The 19376-nt window shown below is 33.4% G+C and overlaps 1 long non-coding RNA gene across 7 annotated transcripts in view; it reads left to right on the forward strand.

The window, feature by feature from the left end:
• The first annotated feature begins 1817 nt into the window (after nucleotides 1-1817).
• LOC137241211 (uncharacterized) overlaps nucleotides 1818-19376 on the forward strand; it is a 175065-nt gene continuing 157506 nt past the window's right edge. The window contains exons 1-4 of one of the 7 annotated variants that reach the window (XR_010949934.1): nucleotides 1818-6663; nucleotides 15860-16375; nucleotides 16822-16859; nucleotides 17468-17669. This is a non-coding gene — a long non-coding RNA (uncharacterized lncRNA). Of the gene's footprint in view, nucleotides 6664-7495; nucleotides 8638-15859; nucleotides 16383-16821; nucleotides 16860-17433; nucleotides 17670-19376 lie in introns of all 7 variants that reach the window. The other 6 variants (XR_010949936.1, XR_010949937.1, XR_010949932.1 and 3 more) reach the window with 6 other exon arrangements.

The following is a 19376-nucleotide window of genomic DNA, read 5'->3' on the forward strand; positions in this document are numbered from 1 at the left end:
TCAAATTTGATGCTATCTGTATGCTCTAGGTTGTATGCAGACTGAATCACACCTGACTCATATTAGGATTTAAATTAATTATGAGTCCAATTAGTATTCATTTTCTTGAATATATTCAAAACTGTATGAGTTATTCAAATATTCATAAAAAAAATTCTATCAAAACGACTCAGAAATGTTTACTTGGCAATTGTTGTATAATATGAATGTAACTTATCACAACATGTAAATTAAAAAAACAGCACATTGTATTCGTTTAAATTCTTTTTATGTTGTTGTTTTTTAATTAAATGTTGTGATATTAAAGTCGTTTAGCACTTAAAATTAATACTTAAAGACTGCAACTTATTTAGGTCTCAACATATTTTTAACCTTTTACCAATTTTGGATAGACAAAATTTTATTCTTTAAAATGTAGATATGTAGATACACATTTTTCAGAATTTGTGTGGATTTTTGTGTGTTTACCCAACAAACCAAATTATCAATAATAAACACAATAAGCCTTTATTAAACTTAAAATTTGTTAAAAAGAAGAACTGTTTCTTTTTCCAACACTTATCAACACTTTGATTTGAGATATGCGTCGACAAAAAGTGCCTTGCTAACAACGCGTTTGCCATCGGACTTTGAACTATCTTGGGATAACCAACACCTTACTTGCTTCTTATGCCACCCGCAGGTGGCTGAAAATTTCTCTCTTTTATTCCAAATAAATAATAATTTTTCAATTATAGAAAATCTAAAAAAAACACAATAATTATCATAAGAATTGTTGTTATAGACTCGAATTCGAACCAATAATCAAGTAAGAATAACTCAGTGACAACAAAATCCGGTCGGAAGTTTATTTTAACTGCGATTTTCCACCATCACGATAATATTTCCAATTATCAAAATTCTATTACAGTGTAATCTTTCCCCGCCTAGAAATTCAATACGTTATTTAAGCAACCCATTAAAATTTACCACACCATGCTAATCTAGAATACAGTGTACTCTCTCTTAAACGGATACCTAAGAGACTGCCAAATTTGTCCGCTTATGAGAGGTGTCCGCTTATGAGGAAAGTATTATTGATGAATGTTTAAACAGTTTTATTTCCAAAACAAGAATATTAATATATGCAAATAAGACAGAGTTAGGAGGTTCGTAAAGCTTTGTTCATAAATTAAAGAATAAAGTTTTGTGTACAAAATATGTATTCAAAATAATTTAAAAAAGTTAGAAATTAATGTTGCGAAACGCTCTAGGTCTTGCAGATTTTCCAATAACAAAAAAGCGTTCTTTTTCTCCAGCCATATTGACGCTGTGTAAAATCGTGATTCTATCTGTAGCCAGTTTTCCACAAGTGCATTTTTCACCTTTTAATGCAAATGTTTTATCGGGTAATGTTCGGAAGAATAAGCCAGTCTCATCTGCATTATAAATATTTCGTGAATCATATCCTTCAATCAAATATGGTTCTTTTGCGCAAAAACTTTTGACGGCATCTTGGTTTCCACTACCGGCTTCTCCAGAAATTGTACGGAAAGTTATGTTGTGAGGTTTTTTGAATTTTTTCCAGCCAGCCGGAGGATGCACTAAAATCGTTGTATTTGAGTCTCACTGCAATTTCTTTAGCTTTGCTCCTTATAAGTGTGCCTGACAGAGGAATGCTCTTATTTCGAGCCTTCACAAAAAGGCCTTTGGGCTTCAGCAGACTCCTTTTTCTCTCCGGGTTGACGTCAGTGTCCCACAAACTTAAAATTTGATCTTTGTTTTTGATAATGCTAGCAGCTTGGGTTTTGCTGATCTTACATTTCTTTGCCAACTCTCGTACACTGAGTTTTTCTTTCTTATGAATTTCAATGACATTTGTCTTTAATATTCAACACTACTTTAGGTATTGCGATTCACGTACGTACACACACAAGAAGATAAAAACTACGTGTATGCAATAGGTACATACATTTTTATGTTTTTTACTGTATTGAAAACAGGTTCTTCGTATTTAGGGGTTTCCCCTACATCCATGCACGTATTTGTGAATAAGCAACAGCTGTACGAATATAGCAAAGAGTAAATGAAACAAAAGTGTTGTAAACTGTCCGGTTATGGGAAATTAAAAAGCCCTTTGGGGTAAAAAGAAAGTGTCCGCGTCCTATTATGGGAGTGTTGTCCGTTCAAAAGGGAAAAACTTAAAAAATGCTTAGGGATTTTTTAGGTACTGAAAAAATTGTCCGTTTATGAGAGATGTCCGCTTAAGAGAGGTGTCCGTTAGGAGAGAGTACACTGTACTCAAATCACGTAATTGTAAATGGAAAATCAACGAGTGGTAGCCACTTGCTGAATTGCTATACTCAATCTTAAGTAAAGGGGTGTAGTGGCGCCAAAAATGCTCAGCACGAAATGCACTGTAAATACCAGATAAGGTTCTTCTGGTATTTACTAACAGCCAATGAATAGTCCCTTAAAATGCTGCTCCATGTTGGAGCCAATGCTGTTGACATTTGCTTCTATACGCTCTTTACATTTTACTTCAACAAATTTACTCAAACGAACTAACAAACTGATGGCTGATGGTTCTACTTGTGCTTCATGTGCTCTTTGGTTCATTTTGTGTTTCGCTGTTTTTTTTTTTTAACACATTTGCAATTCTTTGTGTTAATAAAGTAGATTAAAGAAGCTCTCTGCCTGCTTGGGGTTCGTAACGCCCAGTCATACCAAAGTAGGCACAAATGTTCTTTGCTCTTTACACTACGCTCTAAGTTTTTTGTTTCTTCAATACAACGCTGTTGCTGTCGGCTGTCGGCTTTGATTTCAGTCTCTATTTTCGGTGCTGGCATTACTTTTGATGCTTTTAGGTAATCTTGTGTGCGCTCTTAATATGGTACGACTCAATATGGACAAGAAGCAGAGTAATGAGTACGAGTATTCGGACTGAGCGGACGGCAAGGTATCTTGTGGGGTGTTGTTTGTTGAGCTAAGTACGCTTGTGAAGCGTTTATGGCGTGTGTGTGGTGGGGTATGCCGAGTGGTGGGCAGCTTTATATGGGGTATGCATTCACACGCACACACACATTTGAAGACACATTTTTTTAAGTAGTAATCGTATTCAGGGACTGTAAAAATCTGTTTTGGGTAAGAAAGTAAACGAAAAAAACTCGTACTTAAGACTCCTTCATAACAAGTACACAATTACGATTTCTTCTCGAACACAAGCGAGATTTTCGAGACTCGAGAAATCGAGAACTCAACTTCTCGTGTCTCGAAGTACTCGTAAATCTCGCGAGCTTCTGGACATTCTGACTTAATAGCTGTATGGACAGTATTTATACACTTGGTTTTTTTTTTTTTACTTGTAATTTATTTGTTGAATCTGTTGCTTCAATGACATTTAAGTCCAAACATATTTATTATACATATAAATTTGTTCGCAATATTTTATTTTTCAACAAGGCATCAAGAACACGGCTTCTCGCGAGATTCCGAATCTCGAATTACTCGTAAGGCTCGCGAGATTCTCGAACCTCGAGTTAATTGTAATACTCGCGATCTTCTCGACTTTCAATTCAGTCGCTGCATTGGCAATATTCTATACATTTGGGGGTTTTTCACTTGTGGTTTTGCGGACATTTTGGCTTGTGCTCCAGAAGAAATCGGAAGCTCTATATAAAACAGCCAATGAATCTATTAAGTTGATTTTCGAGAAGCTCGCGAGCCTTACGAGTAATTCGAGATTCGAGAATCTCGCGAGGAGGCGAGACTCGCGAGAAATCGCTTCTCGAATATGTTCGAGAAATCGTAACCTATATTTTTAATTTAGTTATAAAATAAAATTATAATTACATGAGTTTTATTAACAGTACTTTTTAGTATTTTATATTTCGCTCGGAAAATAAAATGCTTTTAATTTTTTGTTTGTTTTTATTTGTTATTTGTTCTGATTTTTTTTTTCGCTTTTTTTAGAGTTTAGAGAGAAACCGCGAAAAATAGTTATTGTTTATTTTCGCGAAATAAAAAATCGGCTTGCATCGAAAGGTCGGAAACGACTTTAACTTTTGAAGGCAATTAAGCTCCAGCTTTGGTGTATGAATTAGAATTCATATCCATAAATGTAGCCAATAATCCTGGGCAAAGTAGGTCAGCTGTGACATAGCCCCTAATATTCTAATAGGTACTATTTACAACCAGAAGGCGTCAGGTATCTGGAAGGGACCGTAATAAGACTTACTAACGTAGTGCCATGCATCCCATAAGCACGGTTCGGAGTTGTACTCTCTAGATCCGCCATATTCGTTTAATGACAGCGTGCTGCACCTTGTGCAAGGTGTGACTCTTTTTCGTGACATGTTGTCGGTCGTGGGCTACATAAAAGCTCCTGCTCCATGACAAGCTATGCTCTGAATGAATGAAATAGGAAAGAGGTACTGATGGGACCTGTGGGAAGAAGGGAAATCAGGTAATAAGGTAAAGGAAAAGGTCGCCGCTCGAACTCGCCGACAAAGCGTTATCGGGTGTCACAAGACATCCCAACCCTTATTTACTGAAGGAAAAGAAAAACTCGAAAAAGAACAGTTTTTTTATTAGCCAAATAAAAAACTCAAAAAATAACTGTCTCGACCAAGCAAAATAAAAAAATTTATAAACAACTAGAAAAATAACTGTTATTTTTTGAGCGAAATAAAAAAATAACTGTTATTTCCCGAGTGAAAAATAAAACTCAAAAAACAATTAGTAGGTACAAACCAATTTTTAAAAAAATATATATAAACCTGTTACGATCTCTTATTTTGTTGCTTTGCCAGTGCTGGCTGCTCTTGACATGCTGTTCGCTTTGTTGGTTGATTCGTTTTTACTTTGCTTTGGTTTACTTTACTTTTTTGTGTTGTTGTTTCTGCGAGTATTGCTGGGGCTGGTGCTGGTGGCTGCTGGTACTATCACTCATACTATTACATTAACTACAACAGCTACAGTAGAGTGCTGTCACTTGGTTTATGTCTGCTGTCTGCTGTTGTGTCAACGCAGACGGTTTAGTATGGTTGGGTCTGGTCTGGTGGTCTGCTCTGCAGTTGCGTTCGCGTTTCAAAAATAGTTACAAGATGTTCATCGAAGTGAATAGAACGTATAGACGGGTGATGTGAACTTTTGTGAACGAACTAATTTTACACAAAAAAAAGTGTTTAACAAATATTTTTTTAAATAAGTGAGACGCGCTAGCGCTACAACTCAAAGCATATGGAAGTTCTTTAAACATACATACATACACATGTAAATATATATGTATACAAAAGTTAAGCTCTCGCTGTGCTATGTTTTACAATTGAAAAATAAATTGTGCTTTTTTTATAATTTTTTTTTTGTTCTGTGTTGCGCCGCCAAGTTAATATGTATGTATGTATGATATTTTTCTGCAACTCAACTCAGCCAGCCAGCCAGCAGTGTCTTTACTGTTGTCCGTCTTGGCTACTCAAATTCAGTTCGGTCACAACATCAGCAGCAGCCGAACCAACAATTCAACATTCAACGTCTTTCAATTCAACCCCCAACGCAAACGCAGACGGTGCGATGAATTTTTGTGGCGGTGTTTGTGGCTCGCTTGTGTGAACTAAAACCTAAACGCCCTCAGTGATCGGTTTTTGGCGAAAATTTTTTAGATAAAAATTAAAAGCAAAGCACGCAGAAAAAGAAAGCAAAATAAAAATTTGCGAAAGCACGATTTGTTTCTTATTGTGCTTCGCTATTTTTGATGTTTTTCTTAAACAAAAAAAAAAAACATGTGACATAAAAATCACAGAATATATGAAAGTAAAAGTGAAATAAAATTTGTTTAGCGAAAATTATTTTTAACACCTTGGAGGATAACAACGAAGGCGGTGCACAAGAAAATGTAATTAGTTTTGATAAATCAAATATATTGATACATATTTATATTTCTGCTGAAATTTATACCCAGCAAATGAATTTTGTGTTTGTAAATTTGTTTGTTTTATAAAAGAATGAAATGTGTGTTGCGCGACTGACGAGGCTGAATTCAATGAAAGTTGAATTAAATAAAATGTTAATTGAAAAAAAATTTGGAAAAAAATAAAAATAGAAGTAAAATTATGAAAAGCAACGTTTTCGTTGTCAAAGCAAGGCGATAAAGTTTAAGTTGTTAAAATATGCAGTCAATAACAGAAACGAGTGACTTTAGAAAATAAAAAAAATTATACAAAGATGTTTTGTTTTAAATAAACAAAATTTTGAAAAACTGTTATATTTCAAAAAAAAAAAAAAAACTAAAAAAAAGGACTTTAAACTGAAAAGGTTTTATTGCTGAAAAAATTTTAAAAATCAAAAACCAACAACAAATAAGTTAATCCGCTACTAATATTAAAAATAATTAAAAAGAAACTTCAAAATGAAAAAAAAATGCACACACAATATTTTTTAATTAAACAAAATTTGGCAAAAACTGTCATATTTAAAAAAAAATGTACATATATTATTTCAAACTTAAAAGACTAAAGTTTTTTTTTATATCAAAATCCTACAACAAATGAAAAAAAAATATTTAAAAAACTTATTTTTGTGCCACAAATTTAAATATACATATTACTAAAAATAAACCGAAGAAAAATATTAGAACTGTTTCTTTATTTATAATAGTTAAAAAACAACTTTAAAAAAGTGGGAAAAGTAAAAACAAACTTAATATTTTAAAAACATGTATTTAAGAAAATATTTCAATTTTTTCACGAATGTTTTTTTTTCCAAAAACTAACAGAATTTTTTTGAAATTGAGAAAAGCGAGAACAAATTTAAATGTGTTACTAAAAACTAATTCACGAAAATATTTAAACTCTTTTTTCGGAAATTCACAGATTTTTTTTTACCGACAGAATATATGTAGAAAAACTTTTTTCAAAAAAATTGAATTTAAAAAAATGTCAATCTTTCTATGGTTTTTTGAAAAACTCCATTATTTTTTTTTTTTTTTTTTTTTTGAATTTTCGAACTTAAACAGTTGCTGTAGCTTTGAAAATAAAAAGTCAATTTCAAAAGATATCTCGCCCCAAGAGGCAAATTTGATTTTATGGAAAAACGATATTTTCTATTTAAGAAGATAATCGGGGTTTTTTTTTTTTCTAAGCCTTCAAAATTTTTTCTACTCGCTTAGAAACAAATTTCAATTGAGCCTCAAAAAAAAATTTAACAACTTTCTTTATCTTAACGTGAATTGTAATTTTTTTCTAGCGAGCCGAAAAAACGTTGAAGCTTTAGTAAAAAAAAGACCCAATAACAAATTACGTTTTTGAAATTACTCCAAAAACAATACAAAGTACAGAAAAATATTCAAAACCAAGCAATATATTGCTAATTTCAAATATTGATATAGTCTTGCTATTGAATTTACAAACACTAAATTTTCAAGAGATATTTTTTTTAGTTTGAAAAAAAAACCAAATTTTGGGAACACTTTTTTTTTTAATAAAATACATTTTTCTATCCAACTTGTGAAAATACTCAGAACAAAGCTCAAAACCAAATTTTTCATAACTACTTCAACAAAATACATAAGAAATTTAAATTAAACAAATACTTAAAACAAATGGAATTACTAAAAATAAATACGCAAAATCAAAACTGCAAAGTAATAAAATGTGCAAGTTCCAAAAACAAGAAAGATTTCGATTATAATATAAGGTTTTGTGGGAAAAACTCGGAAATTAAAACAACCATGACAATAAGTGCCATCTTTCGAAACTATCCTAAACAAATTGGAAAAATGTTCTCAATTATAATATGTTTAAAACTGTGTTTTAGCTGTGAATAAAGCAGAAAAACTTCTAAATTTGAAAGTGAAATTAATATAACAAATTCTAGAAAAAACAGACAATAAGCCCTATATGGGTATATAAATGTTAAGTGAACATCAAACAAAACATTGAAACAAGCCAATTTTGAAACTAACACAAACCAACATAAACAATGGAATATTGATGTGAAAAACAAGCTGGACGTCTTAGAGCTACAAAAAAACATTTTACAAACAAAATAAAATAATTAAAATAAAATTAAGCTCCAACATAGTGAAAAAGTTGACCAGAAAGTGAAAGCTGGAAATTGAAGTTATTCGACTGGCGTAATAAAGCTTAAGTTCTCTTTCCAGCACTAATATTTTTAAATACTTGTACTAGCAAAAGAACTTGCTTTGAATGATAATTAAAAAAAAACTTAAGAAAAATAACAAACTAATCAAATTTAAAACAAAACCATCTAAAGAAAATTTTGTGCAGAAACACATCAAAACAAACTCACTAAACCTAAAAAAACAAAAAAACAAGTTAAAGCAGAACAGAAAGGACTTTAATAACAAAATTTTCTTAAGTGCAATCTCATCTTCTAATAGTGCAAAAAACTCCAGAAAATAAAAATAAAAAAAGAGCAAAAATCTACAAAAAAAAGTTCAAACAAAAAAGTGCTTTGCGAGCCGTCGCACAGTGTTTAAGTTGCGACGAAAAAAAGTCTCATATACACATCAAATTCAATATATATCATATATATTTATACAGAAATTTTTACTAATTGGTTTAATTCCAAAAGGAGAATTAAAAGTTTTGAATAACTCTTTTGAAATACAAAATAAAAAATAAAAAAAAATTAAAATTGGTAAAATATATATTTGATATTGCCGCCGGCTAAACCGCGTATAAAGTACCAAAAAAATAACCTGAATTAAAACTCTGAATTTTTAATAAATGATCTGATTGGCTGTGTGAAAAGTTCGGGAGCAGTTGAAACTCCAGCTACCTAACACAGATAAGAAAAAGATTAGATAACTACACCCGTTCCCCAATCGCTTGTGTGAGGGAATTACTAAAAAAAAAACGCAGGAGAAACAAAGCATTTCAAATGAAGTGACATGCAATTTTAAAATCTTAGCGATTCTAGTTCCCAAATGAAAATCTAGTGTATTACCTGTTCCACCCACAGACCTTACAACCTTGAACGCAGAAAAGCAGCTACCTGTGCTGTTCATCTATGACAGACATCGGCAAATAGTGGCACAATTGTGCACACTCAATTCACACGTATTCTTATAGCTCCGACACATAAGCAGTTTTTCATATAGACGAGTTTAATACATGCTTATGTATTATGAGTAGATTGTACGTATTTTTATGGAGAACGGTAGAATGAGCGACACTGGCGCCATCTGATATTGAAAAGTAGCCAACTCCCCAATTTTGTTCCAAACAAATCATAAAAAGAAGAATTTGACATTTCCTTTGGTTAAGGGTGTTGGCACACTTTGCAAGTGAAATAATTTTTCCCACTGGTTGGTAAACTTTCTAAAATTTTTCGCAATTAAAAACTGCAATATAACAATCGAATACAACACAAAATATGTTAGCAAGTATTTTTGTTCTATAGGGAGAATGTTTACAACAGTGCTTCGGGAAATTTTGTATGTCAATGGGCGAGGCGAAATAAACTTAAATTGACAAGTGTGAAGTTCTTTCATATTTACAAACGCAACATATTGGTTGATTGTGGCGATGTTATTGGAATGCATAAGCTTGTGTTAAACGCATCTATATGAAAAATTTCATTGTACCGTGGCCTTAATTCTCTTTAGTTTAGTAGTCACTGAGCATTTGGTGCAGCAACATCGATTATGTGCGTCGCTCGCAATGTTGACGACTGTTGTCCATATGTATGTTATGAGCACATATTTTGTAAACAAATATATATTGTATTTTTTCCCAAAAGGGTTGGGCAACATAAAATATTTTCCGCTTGCCATTGTGCGCATTAAAATAATAATAGCAAACGGCCTTTACTTGTTGATTGCTAATAAGCGAATGAAGAAGCCAACTGATGCATTAAGTGATGTGCGCGATCATCGCGCTCTCACTAACACATCTGCATTTTGATTTTGCCGATGCCTGATCTATGAGCTATATACTCGCACATCGGCAAGTTTCGAACTAAGCGAAAAGAGCGAGGAAATTCATGTGCTGCTTGTTCTTTAAAACATCCCATGCTTCTCCATTTTTCTCGGCACAGAATGTTTATTGCAGTGGTCACCAAAATGAAAACTGTGGCTGTGTGAGTAAAACTAAGATCACCTTATTGCTAGTAGTTTAGTTGTTGATGAAAAATCAATGAGGTAGGACGTATTCACGTATGTTTGTTAACACACAAAAAGTAATTCGTAAATATGCCATACAAATACTACTTTATTGCTTGAGTCTAAGGAAAAATTCAAACAAAATAAATTGTTAACATTACACCATGAACACATTCTGGGGCATGAGCATTTGTTTGCAAAATATTTTTTCGCAAATGCGCAAATAAACAATAGGCTCATTCGATGTTGCTAATCTGCTTGTTCAGCGACAACTAAAGGAAAAAAATTATAAAGGGCCCATTACTGATACTTAGCATAGACTTGGCTTGACTAGGCGTAAACTTGGCAACTTAGCCACGATTATACTCCACTTAGCGCATACAATGTGGCACCATAATCAATAAATGTCAATTTGTATGACAAAATGTCAAAATGAAATGGAAACAAACAAATGGCATCTCAAAATGTAAACGGCACTTAGAACTTACATAGAAAATAAAATTCAACAGACTTCTAAGTCAAGTTAAGTGTTGCTAAGTTTTGAGTAATCAATGTTCATTTAACAGAACTGTAAGTGACAGTTCTCAAGTCAAGTCACGTCTATGCTAAGAATCAGTAATGGGCCCTTAACACGCCACTTCAGCGTCAATAATTATTTAACTAGCCGACGATCACTGACTTAGACCTACAAATAAATGTGACATCAACGTTACAATAAACCAGTGATCGTCGGCTAGTGAAATAATTATTGGCGCCACTTCACACGAATTATAATTCTCTTTCGTTTAGTTGTCGCTGAACAAGGAGATTAGCAACATCGGATGAGGCTATTGTTTATTTTCGCATTTGCGAAAAGATATCTTGCAAACAAATGCCCAGAATGTTTTGATGGTTTAATGCAAGGCGAATTCAGTAGAGGTGGTGTTATCCCAACAGCTGATTGCTTCTTCTTGATAATTTTCCATACAAAGCCTTGTACAACCACCTGGTATGGATTCGCCTTGATTTAATGTTAACAATTTATTTTGTTTGAATTTTTCCTTAGACTCAAGCAATAAAGTAGTGTTTGTATGGCATATTTACGAATTACTTTTTGTGTGTTAACAAACATACGTGCATACGTCCTACCTCATTGATTTTTCATCAACAACTAAATCATTACCAATAAGGCGATTTTAATTTTACTCACACAGCCGCAGTTTTCATTTTGGTGACCAATGGTCTAAGTTCAAAATGCTGAAATGGTATATGGTACTCTGTCTCTTTGAGAATAAATTCTTGGAACGCATGTGCCAACCAAACTATCTCTTTTCCGTGCTAATTATAATGAAAGTAGCCAATCTTTTTTTAGAAAGTTTCTAAGAAAGATTAATAGAGTTTAAATTATCAACGAAGGAAGCAAATAAAAAGGTTTGGTAAAAAAGCGTGTGCAAATATTTTTAAGACTCTTTTTTTTTTTTCAAACGTGCCGGCAAATGTACATAAATACGTATGTATTTTACGCATGGAAACAAGTAATGGCACAAGAACTTGTTGTTATTATACCCAGCTGTACTTGTACAGGGTATTATAACTTTAATTGGATAACGGTTGATTGTACAGGTATAAAGGAATCGAGATAGGTATAGACTTCCATATATCAAAATCATCAGTATCGGAAAAAATTTGATTGAGCCATGTCCGTCCCAACGTCCGTCTGTCCGTTAACACGATAACTGGAGTAAATTTTAAGATATCTTCACCCAATTTGGTACACGAGCTTATCTGGACCCAGAATAGATTGGTATTGAAAACGAGCGAAATGAGATGACAACCCACTTATTATATATAACATTTTGGAAAACACAAAAAACCTGATTATTTAGTAAATAATACACCTAGGATGTTGAAATTCGACGTGCGGACTGATATTGAGACACTTGATAAAAATTTTAAAAAAAGTTTAAATGGGCGTGGCACGGCCCACTTGTGATAAAATCAATTTTACAAATATTATTGATCATAAATCCAAAATCGTTAAACCTATCGTAACAAAATTCGTCAGAGAGGTTGCATTTACTATGAGGAATAAAAAAAAAAATAAATTTAAGGCGCGATAACCTCCGAAGAGATCTAAGGCCGAGTTTCTCTTCCAATTTGCGTCGTGCTCCTCTTTATTTTCCCTACAAATTGGCCGGACGGGACCTACATGTTTTATGCCGACTCCGAACGGCATCTGCAAGGCAGATGTGTTTTCACTGAGAGCTTTTCATGGCAGAAATACACCCGGAGCGCTTGTCAAACACTGCCGAGGGGCGACCCTGCTTAGAAAAATTTTCTTCTAATTGAAAAATCTTATTTCTAAAATTTTGATGTTGCTTTGCCCGGCGTTTGAAATCACGGCATACGGTGTGGTAGGTGGAGCACGCTACGGTGGCCGCCAATGATGAGGGATGCTTTGAAGAAAAATGAACGAAATCGGTTAAGAACCACGCCCACTTTTTAAAAGATTTTTAAAAGGTCGTGGACGAATAAAATAAGCTATATGTTTGCAAAAAAGAGCTTTATATCAATGGTATTTCATTTCCCAAGTGGATTTATAACAACAAAAAGGAAAAATTTCGAATCTAAAAATGGGCGTGGCACCGCCCCTTTTATGACTAAGCAACTTTCTATGTTTCGGGAGCCATAACTCGAAGAAAAATTAGTTCAGAATTGAACCATATTAGGGCTGGGACTATCCGCATATTCGAATATCCGGATATCCATACGGATATCCGTTGACACGGATAAAATCCGCACGGTATGGATATCCGGTTAATATTCGTTTGTGAAACTATCCGGATATTCGGATTTATGAGGTTCTGGTTAATAACCGTATTTTTGGATATCCAGTGAAAGCAACAAATTGATGTACCATATATGTTTATTCAACATTAATTAATCATAAATCATCAATTATTCAACATTAATAACAATAAATTCGTGGGGCATTTAAATCAATTAACAGCGTTTTTTCATAATGTACACATATAGCACTGTTGTTGTTGTTGTTGTTGTTGTAGCGATAAGGTTGCTCCCCGAAGGCTTTGGGGAGAGTTATCGATGTGATGGCGTTTGCCGGATACAGATCCGGTACGCTCCAGTAACACAGCACCATTAAGGTGCTAGCCCGACCATCTCGGGAACGATTTATGTGGCCACATTAAACCTTCAGGCCATCCCTCCCTCCCCACCCCCAAGTTCCATGAGGAGGGGGGGGGGGGGGGGTGGCCTGAAGGTTTAATGTGGCACTGTTCTTAGTTTTACTTGTTTGGAAAATTGTACCTTCTTAATATTTGACGTTAATTTAATATCTACAAACATATTTTGTGAATAATTTTTCGATGTTTCCTTCGTTCAATTCTGATATGCAGATATTCAACTTTTATATTCCAGTATCCGGACATACGGATATCCGGATTTTCCGTTTACGTATCCGAACAGCGGATATCCGGATTTCCCATTTATGAATCCCGATATCCGCAGCCTTTTAACACTATTAAGCACACAAAACAAGCAACAACAACATTTCAAGTGTACAGCTGGGTATGCAATATTCGGTTTCACACGAACTTAGATTTCCTTACTTGCTTTCATTTGGTTTTGCTTACGAAAAAAAATATATTTGATAATTTGGGCAAAATTTTAAACCATGTGCCATCAGGACGGCCAAGGCGCAAGTTGTTTCGATTATACCTTTTTTAAATCTCTTCAAAGCCTTTTCTTCACGGAGTGTTACAAAACAACTAAGAAAAATTTATTCTCAATAGGGCGCTGAAGAAATATATATTCATAAAAATTCTCGATATTTTTTTGAAAAAACTTGTACAAATATGTAATAAAATCAATATAAATTAAAGTTCAAGATCTTACGCAAAATTCACAAAAATTAGAAACACAAATTCTCAGTAAAATTTAAAACTTTAAGTAAGAATTTTTTTTTCAGTAAATGTGCATAAACATCTATTTTTTATTCTCTTAAGTTTCTATTATACATTTAATTCATATTTGACTTAAATTCTTTACAAATTTGTTCACAGTTTTGTTTTTGTGTATATTTTTGCTAAGCAGTCAAATTATTTATATTTTGTATATATAATTTTTTTTTATTATGGTTATTGTTGCAAACACATAGTGTCTGCATTTTTTTTTTTTTTGCCGCACGCGCATTTGATGCATCACGATTTTCATTTGCAAGAATATTGTTTTGTGCAAACAAAAAAAATGATAAAAATCGTCACGAGATTTGCAATTTGATTCAGTGTTGCTAATTTGCGGATGTATTGATTAGTGTGTAGAAATGTTTGCATCGTAGTTGTTATAATTTAAAATAATTTTATATTTTTAATTGTTTGTTTACTCATTCATGTTAGGTTTTTGGCTGATTTATTATTTTGCTTTTTAATTAAATAAACTCATCGTGAGTACATTCAACCTAAAAATAGAACAAAATTTCTTCTGAACTCTCTGATGAGATGGCTAGGAAAGGTTCCGATTTAGACAAAAGTGAAGTGGACAGCTCAGTCGGATTACTGCTGATTTATCTCCTGGGGAGAATCGAGGAATACGTGAACAGGGCAACGGAATTGTTATGAACCAAAAGGGTTGACTGCGAAGACTCAAGATCCTTATGGCCATGCTTGGATAGGAAAAGCACCAGCTTCCTTCTCAAAATGAACAAATCCGCGGTGGGGGTACTTACGGGTGTCATCACAGGTCATTGTGCTATCGCACCAATGCTCCGACGGTGGCGAATACCAACAAGCTCCCTCTGCAGAAGCTGAGGAGGAAGAGAAGTCGATCTACCACTTTCTCTGCCGATGTGCGGGGCTTCAAAGAAAAAGCCTCAGATTTCTGAGCTCACGGTTCTCGACAGCCTGGCAGAAGTTGGGAAGGCGTACGTCTCGCTTCTTCTCGGGTAAAACGAATGTGCCGCCACCTTGCACTTACTGAGGGCACTCACAATGGACAAATATGTCTCCGAGTGGAAGTGAGTATATTATATATGTAAGCAGTCTACCATCAGAGATCAACTTTGGATTAATAAGTTTTTGTCTAGCGTTGGCAGTTTTAGTTATCACTGCATATTTTGAAAGAACAGTGTCGCAACAAAATTAATATGTTTACTACTGTTCAACGCTGGCCTGTACAAGTAGCTGCTATACCGATCACCGCAGTTTACACTGAAGTTGCCATATTTTAAGAGGGAAAATCGTTCCAATATAAACCTTATGCAAGGTGACATATACCTGCGAAGGATATTTATGCCGAGCTTCTTTTCCAAGATAAGTTTTCACTGAGAAGCTTTTCTTGGCAGAAACACACTCTGAGTTTTTGCCTAATTACTGCCACTCCCGCTTAGAAAAACTTTTTTCTAATTGAAAAAAACTTGTTAAATTACTGATATTTCTTTGCCCGGGAATTGAAAACAACATTTTTTAAACGGCATAATTTAAAAAACGCCTATAAAAAATAATAAAAATATTGCCAAAACTTCTAAAAAGTCATGCAACCAAAAAAACATCAACAGCCAATTTGCATATCGTCAATAAAAATTCATCGGCAAATTTGCACAACACATACTAGAGCACAACATTTAATTGAAACAGAAAACAGAATTTAAAATTAAAATAGCATAATAATTTTTTCTGCTCTTTTAAACAAAGCTATTTGCATTTGCTTTGCAACTTATTCACAAAAATATAGGTTTATATAATTTTCTCTTTTTTTTCACAGCGCAACAAACAAAGTAAAAAAAACTTGGGTTTGTAAGCTAACAAACAATCAAAAAACTGTACAAAAACTATCAGAAAAACAAAAACTAAATAAAAATAATTGAAACAAAACGAAAAGTAAATATATTTTTAACAACAACTATACAACACACAAGACAAGGTTGTGTGCAAATGAAACAAAGTTTAAAGCAAATAATAAAATTTAACAACACAAGAAGTTTGAAAAAAAAACAAAGTTCTAGCGCAAAATTGCAAAAATGTGTAGAAAACTAGTGTAAAGTGAAAAAACTATCTCCACTCAGCAACAGTTAAAAAAAAATAAAAACATAGTTGAATAACAAGCAGAGAAGCAATGAAACTAATAAAAGCTGCTTAAATCCAAGCAGAACTTTGGAAAAAAAAAAAAATAAAGCCGAATATCTGTGAAAATAAAAAACACTACTTTTATTAAAAAAATATATTTATTAAAGTGAATTATTTTGCAACACAACCACAAACTTTGTTATGTGCCAAAATTGTATGCAGTAATTTTAAATTTCAATTTTTATAAAAATTAAATTCAATATCCAGCCAGCATTTTTTGAAAATTTTGATCAAAAAATATTCAAATGTCATACCCCAAGATGATTAAAAACGTTCAAATTTAAAAGCATTTTCTGTTCGAAAATTAACGTATCGTCGGGAGAAAAATGTACCATAAATGTGATTATCCTTGAATAATCATTTATGATTCATATTTCGAAACGCTTTTTGTTCATATTTGATATCATTGTAAAATTGGGCTTTAATTGTTTTAGAGTAATATTTGAATGCTTTTCACAGTCATTTTCTGATCATATTCGTGAACATATTTCAATCATTTTGGTTGAGATTTTTGAATAATTTTTGAAATGCGATTATCATACATTTATTCTTCAGATCTCATACAAAATAAGATAGTACATAGTAATCTTATTTCATCAGGGGAAGAAAGCATGCGGAAGTGAGCTATTGAACAAAAGGTAATTCGCAAACAAACTAGACCAATATACACCTGCGACTACAACATCCAGCATCAGCTATGATCGTTAACATCTTAAAATACGATATGGCACGGGATGTTGAAGCCATATCCAGGTACATATGTCAAGACAGTTTCACTTACCTGGGGTTCAAATAGTTCACAATCTTTGTATTATCTAATGGTATAATTTGTATTTTCTGGGAAGCCGATGGTGGAGAAATGGTTAGGGACATCTTTTGTTAGGAGCAGTATTACATTATTTCTTGTCTTGAAGAATATAATTTTAATATATTTTTTCTGAACTTCATGATTGAAAAAATGTGTGTATGTGAAAAAAAAGATCTCCAATGAAATGTAAAATTTTAACAGGTATAAAATTCATTATTCAGCCAATAAAGATTGTCACAAAAGATTCAGAAAGCTGAATGAAAAACGATTAAAATTTTTGATTACCTAAAGTAAACACATTTGATTCAAATATGATTCCAAAATGTGATTGAAAAACTATATTCAGTTTTTGATCATCAAAAGTATTCATATTTGATAATTTCTTTTGTTCGTTTGTTGTTTAGTCAGAAAGAGTAATCAAATTGTATTGATATGTAGGAAAATTCAAAATTTAATCACCTAAATGCTGAGTGGGTAGTTATCGATGATATCAAAAATAAAAAACTGCTAAAAGTGTGAACGCTATTTTTATTGCACTACCTGTTTTCGTTCTATGGAAGTAGAAATTTACACAAGAAATGCAAAGGAATACAAGGGAATAACATAAACTTCGACCACTTTACAAACATTTTTTATACAGGTGAGTAATTAATAATAGCAGTTTTGTTCTTTACTTTACTGCAATTAAAAAATTAAGCGTTGTATTCATAGACATAAGGCGAACCATATGAAATTTAACAAATTAAATAAATAAATGTAAGGCGCGATAACCTCCGAAGAGATCTAAGGCCGAGCTTCTCTTCCAATTTGCGTCGTGCTCCTCTTGTTTTTCCCTACAAATTGGCCGGACGGGACCTACATGTTTTATACCGACTCCGAGCGGCATCTGCAAGGCAGATAAGTTTTCACTAAGAGCTTTTCATGGCAGAGATCCACTCGGAGCGCTTGCCAGGCACTGGCGAGGGGCGACCCCGCTTAGAAAAATTTTCTTCTAATTGAAAAACCTTATTTCTAAAATGTTGATGTTGCTTTGCCCGGGGTTTGAACCCAGGGCATGCAGTGTGGTAGACGGAGCACGCTACCATCACACCACGGTGGCCGCCGACAACAACAAATTATGCTTTGGAAATGAGTTCTAAACATGAATTTCACTCGCGTAAATTTTTTAAATTAATGTTTATACCTTTCATGAAAATGAAATGGTATATTAAGTAAACGAGAAGAGGTAGACCTACCAATAAGTATACCGAAATGCTCAGGATGAAGAGCTGAGTTGATATAGCCATTGATCTGTCTGTTTGAATGCAAACTAGTCCCTCAATTTTTGAGGTATATTCATAAAATTTAGTGAGCGGGTATATTTAGGTATCTGATTAGATATTTGTCGGAACCGGCCGGATCGGACTACTATGGCATATATCCCCCATACAACCGATTTTTCAGAAATGAGGATTTTTGTCTTATCTTCCTCAATTTATCAGATTGAAGCATCAAACTTCAACATATGCTTTCGCATATTGCACATATTGTTGTCTGCAAAAATGGATGAGAGCGCTCGTGTATACAGCATATATCCCCTACAACCGATTGTTCAGATAAGAAACTTTTGGCAATTTCTACACCATTTTAACAGTTAGAAGTTGACGTATATAGCATATATTGTTGTCTGAAAAAATCATAGAGATCGGTGGCATATATATATTATATAATCCCATATAAGCTTTCATGTTTGCCCCTTTTTAACGGCTAGAAGCCTCTAATTTCAAATACTTACGTATACGTCATGTTGAGATAAGTGATATCCATGGTCATAGCTACCTCATGCAGACCACAAAAAACGTGCAACTTTGTATCCTCACACAAAGTACCTACCTATTTTTATACTCTGCTGAGCAGAGCTCACAGAGTATATTAATGTCGTTTGCATAACGTCAAAATGAACGAAATCGGACTATAACCACGCCCACTTTTTCGATATTGAAAATTTCGAAAAACCGAAAGGTGCAATAATTCATAACCAAAGACGGATAAAACGATGGAATTTGATAGGGGGATTGACCTTATAACACAGAATGGAAAATTAGTAAAATTTTGGAGAATGGGCGTCTCACCGCCCATTTTTAAACGAAGATAATTTAAAAGTTTTGCAAGCTGTAATTTGGCCGCTGAGTATGTAATGTTACACCCGAACTTAGCCTTCCGTACTTGTTTATAATATATTTATCTTAAAAGTCGCATAACCTTCCTATACTCGCGCGTTGGTCTGTGAGACCGACAAAACGCTTTTCCGTAAATACTCTTTTTTCCAGAAACCCTAGAAATTTGAATTTTCTGTTAGCTGCAACTT

Source organism: Eurosta solidaginis, chromosome 2 (assembly GCF_040869045.1).
Source record: "Eurosta solidaginis isolate ZX-2024a chromosome 2, ASM4086904v1, whole genome shotgun sequence".
In the NCBI taxonomy this organism is placed as follows: Eukaryota; Metazoa; Arthropoda; class Insecta; order Diptera; family Tephritidae; genus Eurosta; species Eurosta solidaginis.